Source organism: Nilaparvata lugens, chromosome 10 (assembly GCF_014356525.2).
Source record: "Nilaparvata lugens isolate BPH chromosome 10, ASM1435652v1, whole genome shotgun sequence".
Lineage (NCBI taxonomy): Eukaryota > Metazoa > Arthropoda > Insecta > Hemiptera > Delphacidae > Nilaparvata > Nilaparvata lugens.
The window spans coordinates 3,362,791-3,383,224 of record NC_052513.1 but is presented as its reverse complement, the minus strand read 5'-3'; the positions used below and the strand labels follow the sequence as shown (position 1 = coordinate 3,383,224).

At 36.6% G+C, this 20,434-nt stretch overlaps 1 protein-coding gene across 1 annotated transcript in view; it reads left to right on the top strand.

Annotated features, from left to right (window-relative positions):
* Nucleotides 1–20,434, top strand: part of LOC111051716 — a 546,966-nt gene that overhangs the window by 425,320 nt on the left and 101,212 nt on the right. The gene's annotated exons all lie outside the window — the stretch shown is intronic.

The following is a 20,434-nucleotide window of genomic DNA, read 5'->3' as shown; positions in this document are numbered from 1 at the left end:
AATGAATTATTAATTATCTAATTATAAAATGGAATAAGACGAAAAATAGAAGAAATATACAGTTGTATATAGAATAATAAAAATACAGTAACTGAATTCAATATGGAAATTCACACTAACACCTTAGTAGACTATAATCGTTACTAGTATATGGTCAACTATTATCATTACTAGTATAAAGAATTCTGATGATATTGATTCATGCTGATAATGTTATAGAGTTGTTTCAAAGAATTTACTGTACCAAGAAATTTGTTGACCAAATTTATTCAACTGATGCTTAAACTTTGTGATATACCTAATATATTTTTCATCGATTACAATGGATTATTCAAGTTCTCATCATGGAATTCCAAGTTAAAAGAAGGAAACAGTATGATGAACAGTAAATCGTGCCCACAATAAATATAAGTAGAAAAATTGCTCTCATTTTTTAGAATAGAAATTGTGCCGCTCTAAAATGTGCTTTATTGAATGACTGTGATGAATCACCAGCCCCAATACAAATAATTTATATGTTTTTGAATAAATTTAATTAGGCTCCTTATAGATAAAATCATTCACTATTATTATAATTGAAATTTTTAATCAATTTCTATTTTTCTTAATTCAAAATTTCCAGCTTATATATATTTTTGGACGAAAACTGAAGTTGAACATTCTACAGTAGAAACATAACCTATTTTTTGGACATTTTATTAATTTATCGAAATTTGGGAATGGAATAGTTTTGGACCAAGCCTGTTGTTCCACGAATAAATGAATAATTTCAAATCAAATAGAGTACAACTGGAAAACATTTTTGTTGATAATGATTCCTCGTTTCCTTATATCTCGAATTTCTCAAATCGTTAGACTGAAAATAACTAGAAAGCATTGTTGATCATGGATCTCTTCTTATCTCGAAATTCACCAGAAACTCCCATGGAATACTCCTGAATTAAGACCATTGCCTCCAGAAAGCTTTTCATCCCAGCTCCTGAGTTAATATCTTCTCTATCCGTGTTCTCGAATAAATATAATTTTCGCAACTCCAATCTTAGTGTCTGAAACCAGCATTGCAACAAGAAAAGCAGTTAAGGAGACACATTTCGAATTAGGATGTCAACGTAATGGCTGAAAACAAGCCGAAAGGAATTAAGGGAGGAGAAAAGGCAGTAAGTCGACAAAGTAGTCTACAAGAACTGTTTCTTTCAAGTTTGCTTCCATTCTTTCGGCTGTTGCGGCAATTCGTGGAGAAACAGGGTTGTGTAGTTGGTAGCAGTGTAGGTAGGCAGTCGCCTAAACAACTCCAATTCTAGGGACAGAGTTTTCAGAAAGTAGGAAATTACTTCCAGGCTTCCACCACCCCCCACCCAGTCAGTATAAGTGTATCGGTATGCCATTTATCTCGTTAACAAAGCCGGGGAAAATAAGAAAACTCGGGGGCTCTCCATTCGGCAAGGAAGTGGCAGATTAATTAATTCAATTCATCTTGGAACGCTGTGCAGGAATCTTGACCAAAGAAACGTCTCAGATTGAGAGCGGAACGGGGTTTGCTAATCGTGTCTCGCTGACTAATTGCAGTTGTGACATTGAATTGCTGCATGCTTTACAACAGTTAATCCTGGATTCTTGTTTCAACGAGGGTTGTAGTAGGTTTTTTAAGCGTTGTTCTCGGGATCTAGGGACTACTTCAATGTGCAGTTGACATCTCATTGAAATTTCTTTCAGTTTAAAGTAAAGTTTGTCTGCAATTTTGTTCTTGAATGATCCTGATCTTGATGTCGAAATTGAGTTAACATTGTATCCTTTATAAATCGTCAATTCCACTGTCGAACAAGCTTGTTTCTACTTCCTGATGTTTTACTATTCTTAGGGTGAACTAACATTGATCAATCAATCAATTGATTTATTTATTTCAAAATTCCAGCTTATATATATTTTTGGACGAAAACTGAAGTTGAACATTCTACAGTAGAAACATAACCTATTTCTTGGACATTTTATCAATTTATCAAAATTTGGGAATTGAATAGTTTTGGGCCAAGCCTGTTGTTCCACGAATAAATGAATAATTTCAAATCAAATAGAGTACAACTGGAAAACATTTTTGTTGATAATGATTCCTCGTTCCCTTATCTCGAATTTCTTAAATCGTTAGACTGAAAATAACTAGAAAGCATTGTTGATCATGGATCTCTTCTTATCTCGAAATTCACCAGAAACTCCCATGGAATACTCCTGAATTGAGACCAATGCCTCCAGAAAGCTTTTCATCCCAGCTCCTGAGTTAATATCTTCTCTATCCGTGTTCTCGAATAAATATAATTTTCGCAACTCCAATCTTAGTGTCTGAAACCAGCATTGCAACAAGAAAAGCAGTTAAGGAGACACATTTCGAATTAGGATGTCAACGTAATGGCTGAAAACAAGCCGAAAGGAATTAAGGAGGAGAAAAGGCAGTAAGTCGACAAAGTAGTCTACAAGAACTGTTTCTTTCAAGTTTGCTTCCATTCTTTCGGCTGTTGCGGCAATTCGTGGAGAAACAGGGTTGTGTAGTTGGTAGCAGTGTAGGTAGGCAGTCGCCTAAACAACTCCAATTCTAGGGACAGAGTTTTCAGAAAGTAGGAAATTACTTCCAGGCTTCCACCACCCCCCACCCAGTCAGTATAAGTGTATCGGTATGCCATTTATCTCGTTAACAAAGCCGGGGAAAATAAGAAAACTCGGGGGCTCTCCATTCGGCAAGGAAGTGGCAGATTAATTAATTCAATTCATCTTGGAACGCTGTGCAGGAATCTTGACCAAAGAAACGTCTCAGATTGAGAGCGGAACGGGGTTTGCTAATCGTGTCTCGCTGACTAATTGCAGTTGTGACATTGAATTGCTGCATGCTTTACAACAGTTAATCCTGGATTCTTGTTTCAACGAGGGTTGTAGTAGGTTTTTTAAGCGTTGTTCTCGGGATCTAGGGACTACTTCAATGTGCAGTTGACATCTCATTGAAATTTCTTTCAGTTTAAAGTAAAGTTTGTCTGCAATTTTGTTCTTGAATGATCCTGATCTTGATGTCGAAATTGAGTTAACATTGTATCCTTTATAAATCGTCAATTCCACTGTCGAACAAGCTTGTTTCTACTTCCTGATGTTTTACTATTCTTAGGGTGAACTAACATTGATCAATCAATCAATTGATTTATTTATTTCAAAAACGAACATAGTACAAAATAGCAAAGATAACATCATGTAAGATAAAATCTACGTTTGTTCGATTCTGCATCAGTTTTGAACTTAATCAATTGGATAATGCATTTTTGTCTCTGTACTTCTGGTTTGTTATTCAAGATTATAGTTGAAACTTTTGATCAGCTGTATTCATAGAGCCTTCTAATCCTGCTCTCTGGTGCTCATCTTCCTTTCAAAACTTCAAAATTTGTAATTGAATTGAATAGAAATATGGGTCAGATTCATTAATGTGGGGCTTGTTGATGTAGAGATCACTTGTTGCAGTGTACAAATGATGAAATGAATATTGTATCTGTAGAATTTCGTATTCAATAGGAATATATTTTCCATATAAAGATTAGAAGATTGATAATACTTTCAATATTCGGTCGCAACTTCATTTGAGAATTGTTTCATAGGGAATGGTTTTGACAATTTCAAGTCGTTTTAATTCAATACTAAAGGCAAGACCATATTAGGCCTTTTTCAGTCTCCAAACCAATCAGTCAATTGGAGAGCTTCTTCCCGGCCGACTCTAAAAACGCCTGGAAGACACCTGATATGGTGTTTTTTAAAGTAGGTATTTTAAAAATGTTATTAGGTAGGTATTTAATGGTCTCGCCCCTACTCTGAATACTTGTTGAATGCGTCATCTAGCTAATGCAATTTTATTTCCATGTTCATGGATTCCCGTTACTAATTGATAAATTGAATAACTCATAGCACAAACTATTTCGAATGTTCAAAAGTACGGTCATTCCACTATTATTAATAGCCTTATCCAATCCAGATAGATGGAAGCTAGGTCAGTATTCAACAGAAATGGTTTCTTTGTTACAAAGATATTCACCCATTCTTTGTCGGTCGCAGTATGATTTATGTGCCCGCTTTATATTAGTTCCATGCCTTCTAGATATCTTCTCGACCTATTTTTCGAACGATCATCTCGTTTTTCAGTCGCATCTTGTTTTGCAAGACCGTTGCGAGGAGGGAGAATAGCGGTCTTGTAAGAAATTGTGCGCAGATATTGAGTCATTCAATTGCTGGAATCTAGCGAGCTTTATAGTGACTAGTGACTACTGTATATTGTTCAGTGTATTTTCTACTAGAAGGAAGATTAATCTTCATTCTTGGAAATTCATTGTATTGTTGAAGCCTAGATTAGATTGGAAGGAACTCTATATCGAATTCTGACTATAAAGACTATAGTAAATATTATATTGAATATAGTATATATTCATTCCAATAGGGATAACGAGTCACTGTACTGACATTACATTGATCGAATTCATTGTAGTGTGAAACTCTGTTATATGAGTCTAGAGTCCTCATTTTATTTTCAATTATGAGATATGCTCCTGTTTGTAGACAAAGTTCATTCTTTAGCAAGCAGTATTGTATTCATTGACTGTACACTACGCATTTTTGTTGAATTCAATATTTGATTATTGTTATTCTGTAATGTACTTGTCATTGAATGAAGATTTATTTATTTCTACCTGGCCCGGCGAACTTCGTACCGCCAAAAAGACAATGTATCTCATGATTCCCCCCACCACCTTGCTGTAACAGCACATCCTTCTGGAAGGCTTTCAGGACAATATGACATCTTTTTGCCAAATGGCATATTACCGCACATAGGCTATGAGAATGGTTATAGAAATAATCACAGTGATAATTTAGTTTCTTTTGAAATTATTTATTAGAATAACTCATAATAGGAATGTAAAAATCATAAAAATGATAATGGAGATATGCATGTACAATCAAAATATAGGGTAAAATTTTCTCATAAAAGGTATTGAAATGTCATGACTTTTTCTAGTATGAAGAAGTTTGAAATTAGCTCAAAAATGATAAAATTGTAGTACTTATGGATAGATAATTAGTGATGAGTTCATATTTTTGTGAGGATAAAACAATAAGGAGGCAACAATTTCATAGTATGGAAACAATTGAAATCAGTTACGAATCACAACATACTTTCACTTCTTGTGGAAATTTATAAAACAATCAACATGTAGTGGCACATCACACTTTACACATTTTGTAGTTGATTTAGTGTGACACTGTCGACAAATCAATTGCTGTTTCTTTCTTGTAGCTTCTAAAAGGGGTAGGCTGCACACAAGGTGGTCAATTCTGTCGAATCGGCTGTCAATTACCGCTGAGCTACTGGGTCGACCTCGATGTGTTACCACTCTCTTGTTGGTTTCCAGTACTGCCGTTGCAATCCTTCTTCTGAACGTCAAGTGATCCATATTTTCTTCATTTCTGTTGTACAAGCACCATGCATTCTGTTCCGAAACATCAATCAGATGTGCAATAAGGGGGAAATACCATTTTTTCCCCCTTATTCCACATCTGTAGAGGCTGATATTTTGATCAGCCCTATCAATGCCACCCATATGCTTATTGTAGTTGTTCAGAACTTTTGGCTGGGGGACTTGAATTTTTTTCTTCTGTTCTCTTGAAAACCTGTTGACACTTTTCACAGGCTGAATCTGATCAAAATTGGTTGCAATGGAAACAATACTGTTGTCATTCCAACGTGTCACGCAGATACCACTTTCAATGTCCGTGCAGTACTCAAATGCTCCTCGATTCTTGTTTTTTTTCATTTGGTCAACACTTACCAGAGGACAGCTTTTGTCAACTCGGTTGGCTCTGATGGTTCCAGTTGCACCGATACCTCTATCCTTCAAATCACTCAATAAGTGGAAACTAGTAAACAAGTTATCAAAATAAATTTGATAAGGGATGTTTGCAGGCAGTTGATCAACATATGTCATTACTACACCATAGCCCATACCTTTATCATCATAATTCTGTGAACATGTGTTAGCACCTTGGTATGGTTCCAACCAAGTCAAATACCCATTTGATGTTCCACCACACCAAAACTTCATTCCAAAACGAATAGGTTTACCTTTTATAAACTGTTTTGCTCCATGACTTCCAAAATAGGGAACCATTGACTCATCTACTGAGTGATTTTGCTCATGAGGCATGAAATTCAGAAATCTCTCATTTAGCATTTTCAAAAGTGGACGGATCTTGGCAAATCTGTCAGTCTTGTCTAATTTATCATTATCACATACATGTATGTTGGACATAATAAACTGAAATCTATCACGAGAAATTGCATTGCTGACCAATGAATTATGACTGTCCTGATCTGATTGCCAATACATTATTTTTCGAGGAACATTCACATATCCACTGAGAAGAAGAATTGCAATGAAAACTTCAATTTCATTCTTAGTACAATTCCCAAGCAAATTTTTTTTTGCTGCATATTGATTGGTGAATGTAACAAAAAGGTTTATAATCTGCTCATCAAAAAATAAACGAAAATATTCTAGAGGTGTTCGTTTACCTTTCTCCTCAAAACATGACATCATTTGAGGCCACTCATTTGCAAGTTCAGGTAGTTCTTGTTTCCTCCACTTGTATGATTTCACTATCTTCTTCCTTTTCTTCACTCGAGGATTTGGTGGTGGTGATGGTGTTCTTTCTCTTCCAGCTGTTGTAGGCCGATTTATTGTTCTGATTTTATCCCTTCCAAACACAACCACTTCAGCTCTTAGTTGGCTGCCTGGGAGGTTATCCATGGATGGGTTGTCTTCTGTTCCAGAATCTTCATCAGTAGCATCATTTTCTGGAGGTAGAATAGCGATATCCAATCCACTGGCTGGTATTTGGTCTTCATCTTCAGTTGCAAGAATGTCCAACAGCTCATTCAAAGTCAGGCGCTCCCTATAACAAGTAGAAAAAATTTTATGTCATATAGCCCTGAAAGCCTTCCAGAAGGATTCTGAAAATTAACATGAAATTATAGATTTATAATAAATCTAGGGTCATAAACACCCATATATCCTCGTAGTACAATACTTTGACTACTTATTTCTAGAATTTGAAATTTGAAAGTTGATTTGAAAAAAAGTTATACTTACTCATTACATACGATGTTCGTCAAATCATCCATCTTGGAACTACTGGAACTTCCACATGTTCAACTGACGCCAGCTCACAAGAAACTGGTGAATGAACTATTCCAAGGACACGACTAGGTATCCCTCTACACATTGCCACCACTCCCATCTGGTGGGAAAAATTCTAACTAACATACTGGCATGTTTTGTGAAGGCTTGATTCCATCCTTCAGGAAGGCTTACAGGGCTATCTGGGTTAAGAAAAAAAAATAGATAGGTTAAATCAGTGTTTCAAAGATTACTCTCATTATGTGATCACTAGATCACTCAATATTATTCCTCTCTTTGTTTCATGAATAGAATGAGAGGAGAGAAAATGAGAAGAATGGAGAGAGAGAGAGTGACTGTGGTGTAAATCATGTGGAGTGAATAATTTACAGAGTCGGCACTAGGCTGCAGATCGTTGTAAATGGATATGACAATGGTGGAGGAGGAGGAGGAGGAGGAGGAGAAGAGGACAGAGTGGAATTGGCCTTCCGGTTCGTGATCTGGTTGCAGAAAGATTGGAGAAAGCGAGATGGCGAGTGACAGGCGCTTTGAACCAGGATAAGAAGGAGAGAAAGAGGAAATGAGTGAAAAGTGTAAGTGGCAAAATGGAAGACGTGCGAAGAAAATTAGGATTGAGTCTGAGAGACCTCTGCAACCTCCACCTACACACTCACTTCTTCTTCTTTTTCTTTCTCCTGTTCATTTTCATCTTCTTGGTCTTCTTCAAAGGCCCAACTTCTCTTTAGCTTTGTCGTTACTGGTGAATAGGTCTACCCTTTTAGAAGAGCATCGTCACTCGACTCCCAACGTGTTCCAGTGATCTCATTCTCCTTCTCCATCACCCAGGCCTATTTCCAGAGGCTTTTCCTCACTGTAAATCTCATCTCGTCCGTCGACTGGTCAAGATTTTCGTGTTTGTTTGTAAATTGGTGATTTCATATGATGTGCGCAGTTTTGTGCTTTGTGTGTTTTTGTTTGCTTTGCAGCAGGAAATATTCTGTGTTCTGAAATGCAATCTCGTTATATCCAGGAAACATCAACAATAATCCTGTATTTCCTAGCCTGTGTACTGTATAAGCCAATTCATTGATTTATAACATTATAGATTGAACAAGGTTCATGAAAATTATCAATACATCTTATCACTAAATAAATGTGACACTATGTGCGTAGTGTCCTACTACATACGTTAAATTTTAATCGTGAATTATTCCACGAGAACCAATCAAAGAAGCCGTCTTATAAAATAGCCTTTCTCTGATTGGTTCTCGTGAATGAATCACAGTTAATATTTATTTGGCTCTTTTGCAAATGACAATAATATAATTATTGATGGTTGATGAAGAGTTGATTGTAGGAGAAATCTCAAACATTTAAGAATCGGTTGGTGAAAAATTCACAAACTGAACTATGGGTTTTTTGAGATTGAGAAGAATCTAAAAAAAAGTTATCAATGTTTGCTTCCTTGGTCAAGATGACTGAGAGTAGTACAGTCAATGTAAGAGATGAGTAGCTCAAAATCATACTTCCACCATTGAGATTAAAAAATTTTGACCCTGGGATTGATTCGTTTTCGAACAAAACTTGCTATAAGAGAATTCTTGAGAATATAATTTACATAATATGACTACAGTATCAGGCTGTTTGTGAACAATCGAAATATTTGGAAATAACCATAGCATTCCATAAATTGGGAATTTTCACCCCAACGGTTAGTTTTTCCTGAGATAACATGATTGATCACTTGATCAATTCAACATTAAAGTTTGTATCACAATGCATCTTTGAAGCTCTAAAAATTGAGAACTCGAGAATTGGCTATGGGAATAATTATTCAGTAACAAGTGCCTTAAAAATGCTTGACGCAACCACGAGATATCTCCTCACCAACTAAACCCTCTTTGTATCCGTTTCTCATCTCTTCATACACATGGAGAACCTTTACTTCTCATTTTTCTTCTCTTTCTAGCATACTCCCTTCAACTGACAGAACTGCGGCTGCATTCCTCAACCGAATAGGATTAATATTTAATACCCACCAGTCATAATTTATCACCTCCAACACTTCCATTATGTTATCTTCACCTCCTCCTACTACTTCTCCATCTTTCCCTCCTCATTTTCCTTCTCCTCCTCTCACTCCAACCACTTCTCCCCCTCTTTCAACTCTTCCTTTCCCTCCTAATCTTTCTTCTCCTTCTCCTCGCCCTCCCTCTTCTATTCATTCTTCTCCACCTCTTCCTCCTGCTACTTCTCCTCCTCACTCCCTCATTCCCCTCCTCCTCTTCCTCTAACTTCAACCACTTCTCCCTTCTTCCACCTCTTCCTTTCCCTCCTTATCTTTCTTCTCCCACTCCTCACACTCCTCCTTTTATTCATCCTTCTCTGCCTTCTCCTTCTACTTCTTTTCCTCCTATACATATTAATATTCCTCCTCCTCCCTCATCTCCTCTCTCTCTTCTTTTCCCCCTAGATCTCATTGAACTCATCTTCCCTCTTCTTCTACTCTTCCTTCTCCTCTTCTCTCCCTACCTTTTCCTCTTTCTTCTCCTCTTCACTCTTCTTCTCCCATTTTCTTCCATCTTTTCCTACTTCGCCTCCTTCTTATCCTCCTTCTCCTCCTTTATTATCTCTTTTCCTACTCCTCTTTCTGCTCCTCACCATCTCCTTCCTCTCCTTTTTTATTTTTTCCCTACTCCTCTGTCTGCTCCTCTCCATCTCCTTCTTCTCCTTTTTTTCTCTTTTTCCCTACTCCTCTTTCTGCTCCTCTCCATCTCCTTCTCCTTTTTTTCTCTTTTTCCCTACTCCTCTTTCTGCTCCTCTCCATCTCCTTCTTCTCCTCTTTCTCCAACTTTTTCTCTTTTCCCCTACTCCTCCTTCTGATCGTCTTCTCTCTCCATCATCACCCCTTCCACCACTTCTTTCTACATCATCACACTCCTACTCTTTCTCATCCTGTTTCTCCTCCTCCTCATCCTACACGTACTCATCTACCACCTCGTCCATCTCTTACACCTCTTCCTCTCCTCCTCCTTCTCATACATCTCTTCCTTTCCTCCTCCTACACCTCTTCTTCCTCCTCCACGTACACCTACACTTCCCTCATCCTCCTTTCCACCCTTCTCCTTTTTCATCGGCTCCTCCTCAGCCTTTTCCTACTGCTTCTACCTCTCCTCCTCACCCACATTCTCTCCCTCTTCCTTCTTCCCCTCTTTCTAATCCATTCCTCAACATCCTCCTTCTTTACTACGATCTTTGTTGCTCCAGACAGTCAGCCTACTGTTATTTCCTGGTGGAGACTCTGATCTCTGAGTGAGAGGGGAGACCATGAGAGATACTTGAGCCCCTTGTCAAACGCCCCCTTATCCACCCCCTTCATATGTTGCCGCCGGTTTCTTAGCGGGGGTGTTTGACCAGTGAATGAATTACTTACGTCACTCTAGCTGTCACTCATGGTGCAATTCATCACTTGCCTCTGTCTGTTATCGCCTATCATGTGTAAAATGCTTGTTGAGTTGAACCACCAAACCGCTATAGTCAGAAGTTGATTAATGTAGTCAATTCTGATCATCGGTTAATTTCTATATAAGCCTTATATTTGTTACTTTCCTCGCCCTATTACCATAGGTAAGGAAAGTATTGCTTTCCAAAAAAATTTAAGGTACCCTAATTTCATGTTTTCTATACGTTTTTTTACTTTCCTTGCCCTATTACCATAGGTAAGGAAAGTATTGCTTTCCAACAAATTTGAGGTACCCTAATTTCATGTTTTCTATACTTTTCAAGGTCCCCTGAGTCCAAAAAAGTGGTTTTTCAGTATGGTCTGTATGTGTGTGTGTGTGTGTGTGTGTGTGTGTGTGTGTGTGTGTGTGTGTGTGTGTGTGTGTGGTTGTGGTGTGTGGGTGTGTGGGTGTGTGTGTGGTGGTGTGTGTGTGGTGTGGTGTGGTGTGTGGGTGTGTGGGTGTGTGTGTGGGTGTGGGTGTGTGTGTGGTGGTGTGTGTGTGGGTGTGTGTGTGTGTGGTGGTGTGTGGGTGTGTGTGTGTGTGGTGTGTGTGTGTGTGGTGTGTGTGTGTGGTGTGTGTGTTGTGTGTGGTGTGTGGTGTGTGTGTGGGTGTGTGTGTGGTGGGTGTGGGGTGTGGTGTGTGTGTGTGTGTGGGTGTGTGTGTGGGTGTGTGTGTGTGTGTGGTGGTGTGTGTGTGGTGTGTGTTGTGTGTGTGTGTGTGTGGGTGTGTGTGTGTGGGTGTGTGTGTGGGTGTGTGGGTGTGTGTGGTGTGGTGTGTGGGTGTGTGGTGTGGGTGTGTGTGTGTGTGGTGTGTGTGTGTGTGTGTGTGTGTGGTGTGTGTGGTGTGTGTGGTGGTGTGTGTGTGTGGGTGTGTGTGTGTGGGTGTGTGTGTGTGTGTATCTGTGAACACGATAACTCCATTCCTATATTGACCGATTGACTTAAAATTTTAAACTCAAGGTCCTTATACCATGAGGATCAGACAATAAGATATTCAATAAAATTCAATTCAAAATGGCGGATAATGGCTAAAAAACCATGTTTTTCACGGTTTTCTCGAAAACGGCTCTAACGATTTTCTTCAAATGTATACCCTAGATAGCTATTTATAAGCCCTATCAACTGACATGAGTCTCATTTCTGGAAAATTTGCAAGAGCTCTGTAATATTCCTGAGAAGAATGAATGTTGTTAAAATTCAACCACGATTTTCTCAAAAATAACATTACCGATTTTTTTCAATTTCATACCCAGCTCTTAACCCATTAACTGGCATGAGCCTCCTCCCTGAGGAGTTAACAGGGGGTCCACCCCATCATTGAGAAATTTACTTTGCAACCTCCTTCTCGTGCGTGAGGTAGGTAGGTAGAGGAGCAGTTTATTCAAAAGAACACATGTCGATATTTTATTTGTAGAACAGCTGTTTTGACAAATTTTAAAAAATCCTCAAATTTCATAATTCAAACAAAGGAAAATGTACTCTGAACACAATAACAATAGTATAATCGTAGTTTTAATTATTTAGCCGCCAATCGGAATAATGTTATTCCCGTAAATTATCCTCGTTAATGAGGCTTATCAATGAGCAAGGAAAGTTGTATGAATGTACCACACCAGATTTTCTTTAACCTGTTAAGGTCCATCATTTAGTTCATTTTTTGTTTGATTATTTCCAATGAACTCTGGACGCTGAGTAATTTTGATTGACCTACTCCTGGTTACACTCATTTCTCCTTTATAACAACTATTCAACAAATCTTACGGCAATGCTATGGACTCATTTCACTTTTTAATTTTTTATTGATGATAATAATAATAATAATATTCGTGTGACTTTTATTGGTGGGGAGCTCCTGACAAAAGTTTCACCTCGCCTGAATATATGATTCAAGCCGTCAATGAGCCTTATGACTGTCATACTTCAGCCGGGACCAGATTTTAACGTGCCCATCCGATAACACTTATTGTTGATAATTTTTAGTTTGTCACATAGTCAACATCCTAGTACTTATGTCATATTCAACACGTCTTCATGCCAAGGTGGCATGGAGCACAATGACTTTCGCTTTCAATATACATATGGATGAATAATCATCATCAGTTACTAATTTATTACTACAATTCTATATTTGGATTGTTTTTATGTGATAAATTACAAATTTGAACCAATTTTTGACATTTGAAATGGTAAAGGTGATTCAAATTTTTTTTCTGTGAACATTTAAAATTGAATCTCAACCTTCTTTAACCTCAAAATTCTTCCAGCAATCAGATTTTCAACTTAAATATGTGTAATGCTAGTTCGCCTCCATGGTGCACATTGGGTAACGCTAAATGGTCTAGCAAATGATGGCGGTCAGACAAACTTATGTTCTCCTGGCCGAAAACTACACAACATCTCAAAGAATCTGGAAATATACAGTGTGTATCTAGGCATTTGACACTCATGAGCTATTATATATATGTTGTGTATCTGCCAAACGCTAAATAAATAAATAATAATACTACAATTTGATTCATATTATTCGAATAATGCAACAATTCAATGATTCATGAAAGCACAAATAAAATTCACTCCACGATTTTTTTCACCATGATACAGTGTACTTGGAAATATTCTAGACATGTATGCAATACTCAAAACTCTAAAACACGAATGATTCATCATAGCACATCATCAAATTTACTAGAAAGTTTCGAAAAGCTACAATATTCCATTGGCAATTACAGATCATAATTATAATACATATAATAATATGATTGGGAGAAGACAACAGGCATAGCCCAAAACTGTCTTCTCCCAAATTTTTACAAATAAAAGTTTCAAAAAAGAATAAGGTTAAGATTTCACTTTCACTTCAAAAAGTCCAATTTCCACTTCAAAACTAATGACTAAACTGAAAATTTATAATTTTGATATTTAAAAACTGATTAAAAACAAAAATATTTTACTCCAATCTCTAGAAATTAGAAATTGTTGAGTAATTTTGCAAAATTTTGAGCCAGAAAAGAAACACAACTTCACTATTAGCACAGCTGATACTATATTTTTCCACCAAAGCTCAGTGTACCTCAGAAATTCAGTTTGAAAATGTGACCTATGTAGTCACGAAACCATGGTCCTGTACCAAATGAAATTGTAGAATTTAACGATATATGTGTGTTTTTATTTCATTCAGTACTTGGGGATATTCTGAAAATGCTAGATATGCTCATGCTCTTACACTCCATTGATATCTGAGAGCACACAATCAAATTCACTATACCTTTTTGATATGCTGAATGATAGTATTCTACAAATACAATGCCCTGAAACTCCTATGATTCATGAGAGTAGGCTATATGATCAATGTCACTCCACATAAAGCATTATAAACATTATCCTTTATTCTTTATTGATTCTTTATCACAAATGACAATGTATTGCCAGGTCTTGCAAAACCCATTGCATACTAACACATTATGCATACTTTACTTACTCTTGAATACAGTATTTTTTCAGAACCCATCAGCCAAACACAACTGCTAAACATATCACCATGATACCAGGCCATTAGGACTCTGGTCATTAGATTGTGAATTGGGCAAGGCACGTTGATTTGGCATGCATTCTGCTGACACGACAAAACCGGCTGTCTTGCTAGGGAGGTGGTTGACAACGATTGGATGGCGGGGGGTGGACAGGGTACAAGTCCCTTACGAAATCAGTCATACATCAGGGGGGGGGGAACAGATCGGATGTCAATTATTCGAAACGTGTTCCTTTCTGAGGGGTCCTCAAGGGGGCAGTGTGTTGGGGGGGGGATCAAGGAGTGTTCAAACTTGGCGCGTTCTGTAATCTTGGCGCAATGAGCAATGAGCGAGCGAAGCGAGACTGCTGCCTGTGGCCTGCCACATCGTTAACATACCGTTCAGCTTTCCTGAGCGCCTAATGACCTCCAAATGAGTTTCGCGCGGCTGCGGGTGCGCGCGCATGTCAAAAACACCATACATCAAACGACAGAGAGCGAGGAAGTCGTGCAACATGAATTACAGTTTTGGAAGCATTGTGTAGTTGGTTTCGGTTTGTCTATTGTTTATTGGTTCTGATGATTTATTGTTTTAATTTTCGAGTTGGGAATAATCTTGTGAGACAACAAATTATTTTGTTGCAGTTGAATTTAGTTGATTTGAGAATTTCAGTTGACGATAAATTATATTGAAATAAAAACACACATATGTTGTCAAACTCTAGAGTTTTATTTGGTACAGGACCATGGCTTCGTGACCACACAGGTCACATTTTCAAGCTGACCATTTGCAGCATGTACCAAATAAAACTGAAGAATTTGACAATATAGTAGGTGTGTTTCTATTTCATTATGGAACGGTTCTAACATTGACAGTGACTCAGTCGATATATTTAATGATCTAACATGTTCAATTTCAGTTTATACCAGTCTTCTGGAACCCTCTATGGTAATTGAGGTGTGTAGAATAGTATTCCTAGCTCTGTTTCGGGTATGGATTCATTAATTTCTCAAACCTTCACTTGATTCGCTAGATATCGTTCATTTCGATTCATGCAAACACAAAAAGCTTTATTTATTTACTTATTCATATACAAATACAATCCAGGTAAAAGAACAGGCATTTACTTTTTTTGCTTTTTGTGTAGTTGAGAAGTTGATATTGTGGTAATTATTCATATTGAATGAAAAAGACTGCGAAATTGTCAAAAAACCACTGATTTATTGATAATTAGAAAGACAATGGTGTAATAACCGAAACCGGTCTTTCTAATTATCAATCAAATCAAATCAAATCAAAATCGTTTATTTATCCTTAATAATAATAACATCAACAGAAAATCAGAAACATAGAAATAGAATTAAATTAGAATGATGTATTACAGTATAAAATTAAATTATGCAATGAATATAAGGAAGGTCCCCGCAAGGTTAAAGAACCTGTGCGCAGGGGCCGAGTGTTAAAAATCTAGATATATTCAATTTCAGGATAAAAGATAAACTAATTAATAAAAAATATTAAACTAATTACAGTGAAAGGAAAAATAATAACTGATAGAAAAATATTAAACTTGTTAAACTTAGAAAAAAAGTTACTTAACTTAAAAAGAAAAAGAGAGGAAAAGGAAGAAGGAAAGAGAGAACAGAAAGGACAGGAAAGAAAGAAGAGGGATACCTAATAGAATTAAATTAATATATTTCTCAAGAGAAAAAAATGGATAAAATTGGCTTAGTTTTAGTAGCAGATATTTAAAAACTAATGTCATTCGAAGATAACCATTCATTTATATCTCTTACCAGCTTTTTACTCAATTTATTGGTGATGAAATGATGAGGGATTTTATTATGAGTTAGATGCAATGTATGAAAATTGTTTTCTGCAAATGGACAAATTAGTGTCAGCAACCTGAAAGTTATGGATGAGGGACGAAGATTATAAGTAGATTCACGCAAATTGAATAGATCTTTATGTTTATTTATATAAGTTATGAGAATTTTGATATATAGCTGTCTTACTGTTAGAACCTTGAATTCAAGAAAAAGATTTTCACTTGGATAGCGTCTAGGTTTTCCTAGTATGGCTTTGATTAGGGTTTTTTGAATAACAAAAATTTTATCTATATGATTAGAATAAGATCCACCCCATATTCCTATCCCATATCCCAGGTAAGATTGTATATAAGCAAAATATATAAGCTTTGGAACCTCTTTGTCACTAACTTGGCTGATATTGCGAAATTTACTTATCCAATGTTTAAGTTTATTACAAGTGGTGTTTATGTGAACATCCCATCGTAAATGTTGGTCAACAATTATGCCAAGATATTCAACATGTTTCTGTTTTTTCAACTTAGCAAGAACATTTCATAAACACAACAATAAATCAATGGTTTTTGACAATTTCTCAGTCTATTTCATTCAACAGGCATTCACCCAAAACTGCTCTAAACCTTAATTTGGAATACAGTCTAGAGGTAGAGCTTAGTGCGTAGAGCTTCTATTGCGTCGGAAAATGATTTTCTTATAGAGAAATTGGATGATACACAGTATCAATAAGCTTTTGTTAAAAGGCCCAGTTCCTAGCACGTTCCTTGAATCCTATGAACCATTAATCCATCTTAAATATACAGTTTCGAAGTGTCCGTTGAATCTAATGAGTGTTGCCTATTAACAAGGCCAGAGGCTCTTTACAGTCTTGATGAATTAGCTACTAATAATAATTAGTCCTCAATTTTTCCATGGCTTGAGAAAGAGTGGTGGCATTATGCATTACAATCTGAAATTAATGTCTTTGGCATGTATCTTAATTTCTCAAAACTTGATTCATGTCAAGGTAAATTTAAATCAGTTCACTTCCAATGATACTGTTCAAATATTTCATAAGAGACACAGATATGACTTGGTAACACCGAGTGTTAGACTAAGCAAAACATTGAAAAGCCACAGTTATCTACAATGTGAACTGTAAAAAAGCTGCCTTTATCCATTAGATTGTTGTCGCTGAACATTTTTAAAAGAGCTATTGCTGTATGGCCTAGTGTTATAGGATTTTACTCAACATATGAGTATCTAAATTGTAATTGTTTTATAAATGTAACAAATTGACTCAATTATTTTAAAAATGAAAATAATGTTAAACTGACGATGGCTATTGTAAACTTGTTGACCGAGCAAAGTGAGGTCTAAGATTCAAGTCGACGGTTTGGCATTATTTCTCTTAACGTTTAAATGTTTATATGTTGCGCATTTACGGCGAAACGCGGTAATAGATTTTCATGAAATTTTATTGGTATGTTCCTTTTTTAATTGCGTGTCGACGTATATACAAGGTTTTTGGAAATTTTGCATTTCAAGGATAATATTAAAGGAAAAAGGAGCCTCCTTCATATGCCAATATTAGAGTAAAAATCAGACTATAGAATTATTCATAATAAATCAGCTGACAAGTGATTACACAGATGTGTGGAGAAGCCAGTCTATTGCTGTATTTCCATAAGGTCTATAGTTTCAATCAGGTACTTATGGATGATAATACTGCGTGAGGTCTACTGTTCACAGAACTACTAGTCTATTTCATAACAAATAAATATCTTGTATACAGTAGAACAAAACAACGCTTCGCTGAATACGACAAACAAGAACGTTTGCATGCTATGAATTCTGCCAGATTAGCCCAAATCAAATTACACAATGTATTTCTGGTGCCCGACGATGACATTGCCACGGATTTGGCCGTTGTGTAGTGATTAGAATGCAGTAGGCATTCTCCAAAAGGAAGGGCAAGAGGGTTTGGGGCAGAGTAGGGGCAAGGATGACAAGGATAAGGAAAGAAGGGGCAAGGATGAGTAGGGGAAGAAGGGACAAGGACAGGAAGGGCTAGTCACTCCTGTTCCGGGAAAGGACCGTGTCTCAGCATCCTCTAATTTATGGCACGTTCTAATTTAAATACTAGCAGCCTGCTCGCTGGGAGCACGGAGTTAGGAAGATGTGAGGGGATCTCGGAATTGGGAAGACGCGAAGGATCTCGGAAAGGGGTCAGACAAGCACTTGTCCCTGCCAACGGCAACCTTTGTAATCTCCCAAATTACGTGATAATCCACTTCCTTCCTGGTTGATTTTGAGTCGGGACTGGTTCACGAGTTATTGTCCCCCATCTGTCGTGGTTATGTCGTGGGCTTCATCGTTGGTCGTCTAAATAATTGATTTGAAAGGGGTAGTCTATGAACTGGAGTGATGTCAGTCTTCAATTTTGGTGATTGTACAGTTCAATAATTCCAATTATTTGAACAAAAAATTACATTACATTTTAGTATTTATTTACCGAACGCAGTTAGGATCTTTATCTCTAAAGATAGGATCAATAAGACTATAGTATTATTCATAATTAATCAGCTGACAAGTGGATTATTCATTGCATGCATTACACAAATGTCTGGAGAATCAGGTGACACCAGATATTTGTGGATGAAAAAACTGCGTGAGGTCTTCTGTTCACAGAACTAATAGTAATCCTCTCTAGCTATCAGCCATTCGAAAGATACTTCTTGACCGAGCGAAGATTCAAGTCGACGGTTTTGCATTTATTTTCCGCATTTACGGCGAAACGCGGCAATAGATTTTCATGAAATTTGACAGGTATGCTCCTTTTTGAATTTCGCGTCGACGTATATAAAGGTTTTTTGAAATTTTGCATTTTAAGGATGATAGAAAAGGAAAAGGAGTCTTCTTTAAACGCCAATATTACCTTGAAAATGAGACTCTAGAATTATTCATCATAAATCAGCTGTCGAGTGGAATATTAATTCCATGCAATGATGCATACAAATTAATAACTGAAAGTAGCATAGTGTAATATGGGGAATATTGAGATGTTTGAATTGTAGTTTTTTGTGCTTTCCTTCAGGTTGTTGAACTGATCGGAATTGAACTAAATTTTTCCATTATGAATTCTAGTGACACTTGTTTTTTGATAGTTTATTCACATACCAAGTAGTGCCTAAATTTTGCGTCGCTATAAAAGCTTGGCTAACTCGATTCTTATTCATCCATATTATTACAAATCTTCTTCTAAATCAAACAGTCTTCTAGAATTTCCATAGTACTGGCTTGAATTTCGTGACGAAATTAATGGAAACGTATTTGGAAATGTTTGAATCACGACGTTCTAAATTGAAATTAGGCCGGGCACTCCACTTGTTTTCTTGCCAATCAGAAAAGTTGAGTTGATAAGCGCAGTTCTAATCGAATCGTCTCTAAGGCTTTGGCCTATTCAGATAAAAAAATCTCCTTATTATCATTTTCTTTTAATTAAAAAGCATTTAGTATGGAAAAAGTAGGTAAAATGTAAATGTGAGTGTTTGTGAATGCCGATTTATTTTTTGAATTTTTGATACCATGGTGAGTGCCAAAATTATTTATTAAGCTCGGATAGATTGACCAGATAAATTGACAATTTATAAATGAGACCCTAAATTTTATAATGAGTTAGCAAGTTCTTGTCCAAATTTTAATTGCGATAAAGTCTCAATTCGAGAAATATTGATTGGAATTACTGTCTAATGCTGTAATTTTGAAACAAATAATTGAATAGGTAACCTTATATATATATAACCGTATCACTTGAAAAGTAACACCATGTCATATAATATCTCACCTGTTTGATGCATTCTTACCACATGAATAAAAAAAATTAACCGGATGGTTACAGCGCAGATTATGATTGGATGTAACAGAATTTCAAAGATGACCAATAATTTTATGTTTGAATACAACTAATAAATGTCAGTAATATCTCTACAAATCTTTTATTTGACGTTCGTGGCTCGTGATAAGTTACTTAGCTGCTAAAACAGGTGTTGTTAAACAATAGTGAAGATCTTGGCATTTGGATGAACGAATAATCCAAAGCTCCCAACCGTGGATTGAAATAGTTCATACGGATTAATAGTCGAGTAGAAATTTATAAAACAATTATCATATATTTTTCCTTGATACATGGAGTCCTATCATAATTCCCCCTGGCTTCCTCCCGTTACTCCAATTACAATATGATGTCAGGTGTGGGGTAGTGTCATAAACATTTCCTCCAGTTACAATAGTATTTTCTCTCGACCTTACTCTGCTTTCAACTCGGGCTGACCTGTTGCCAGTATGTCTTGAAGGAGATTAGCTCTTGATGTTAGCAGTTTTGATACACCAACCTCAACAGACATTATTCGTTTTCACACCAACACG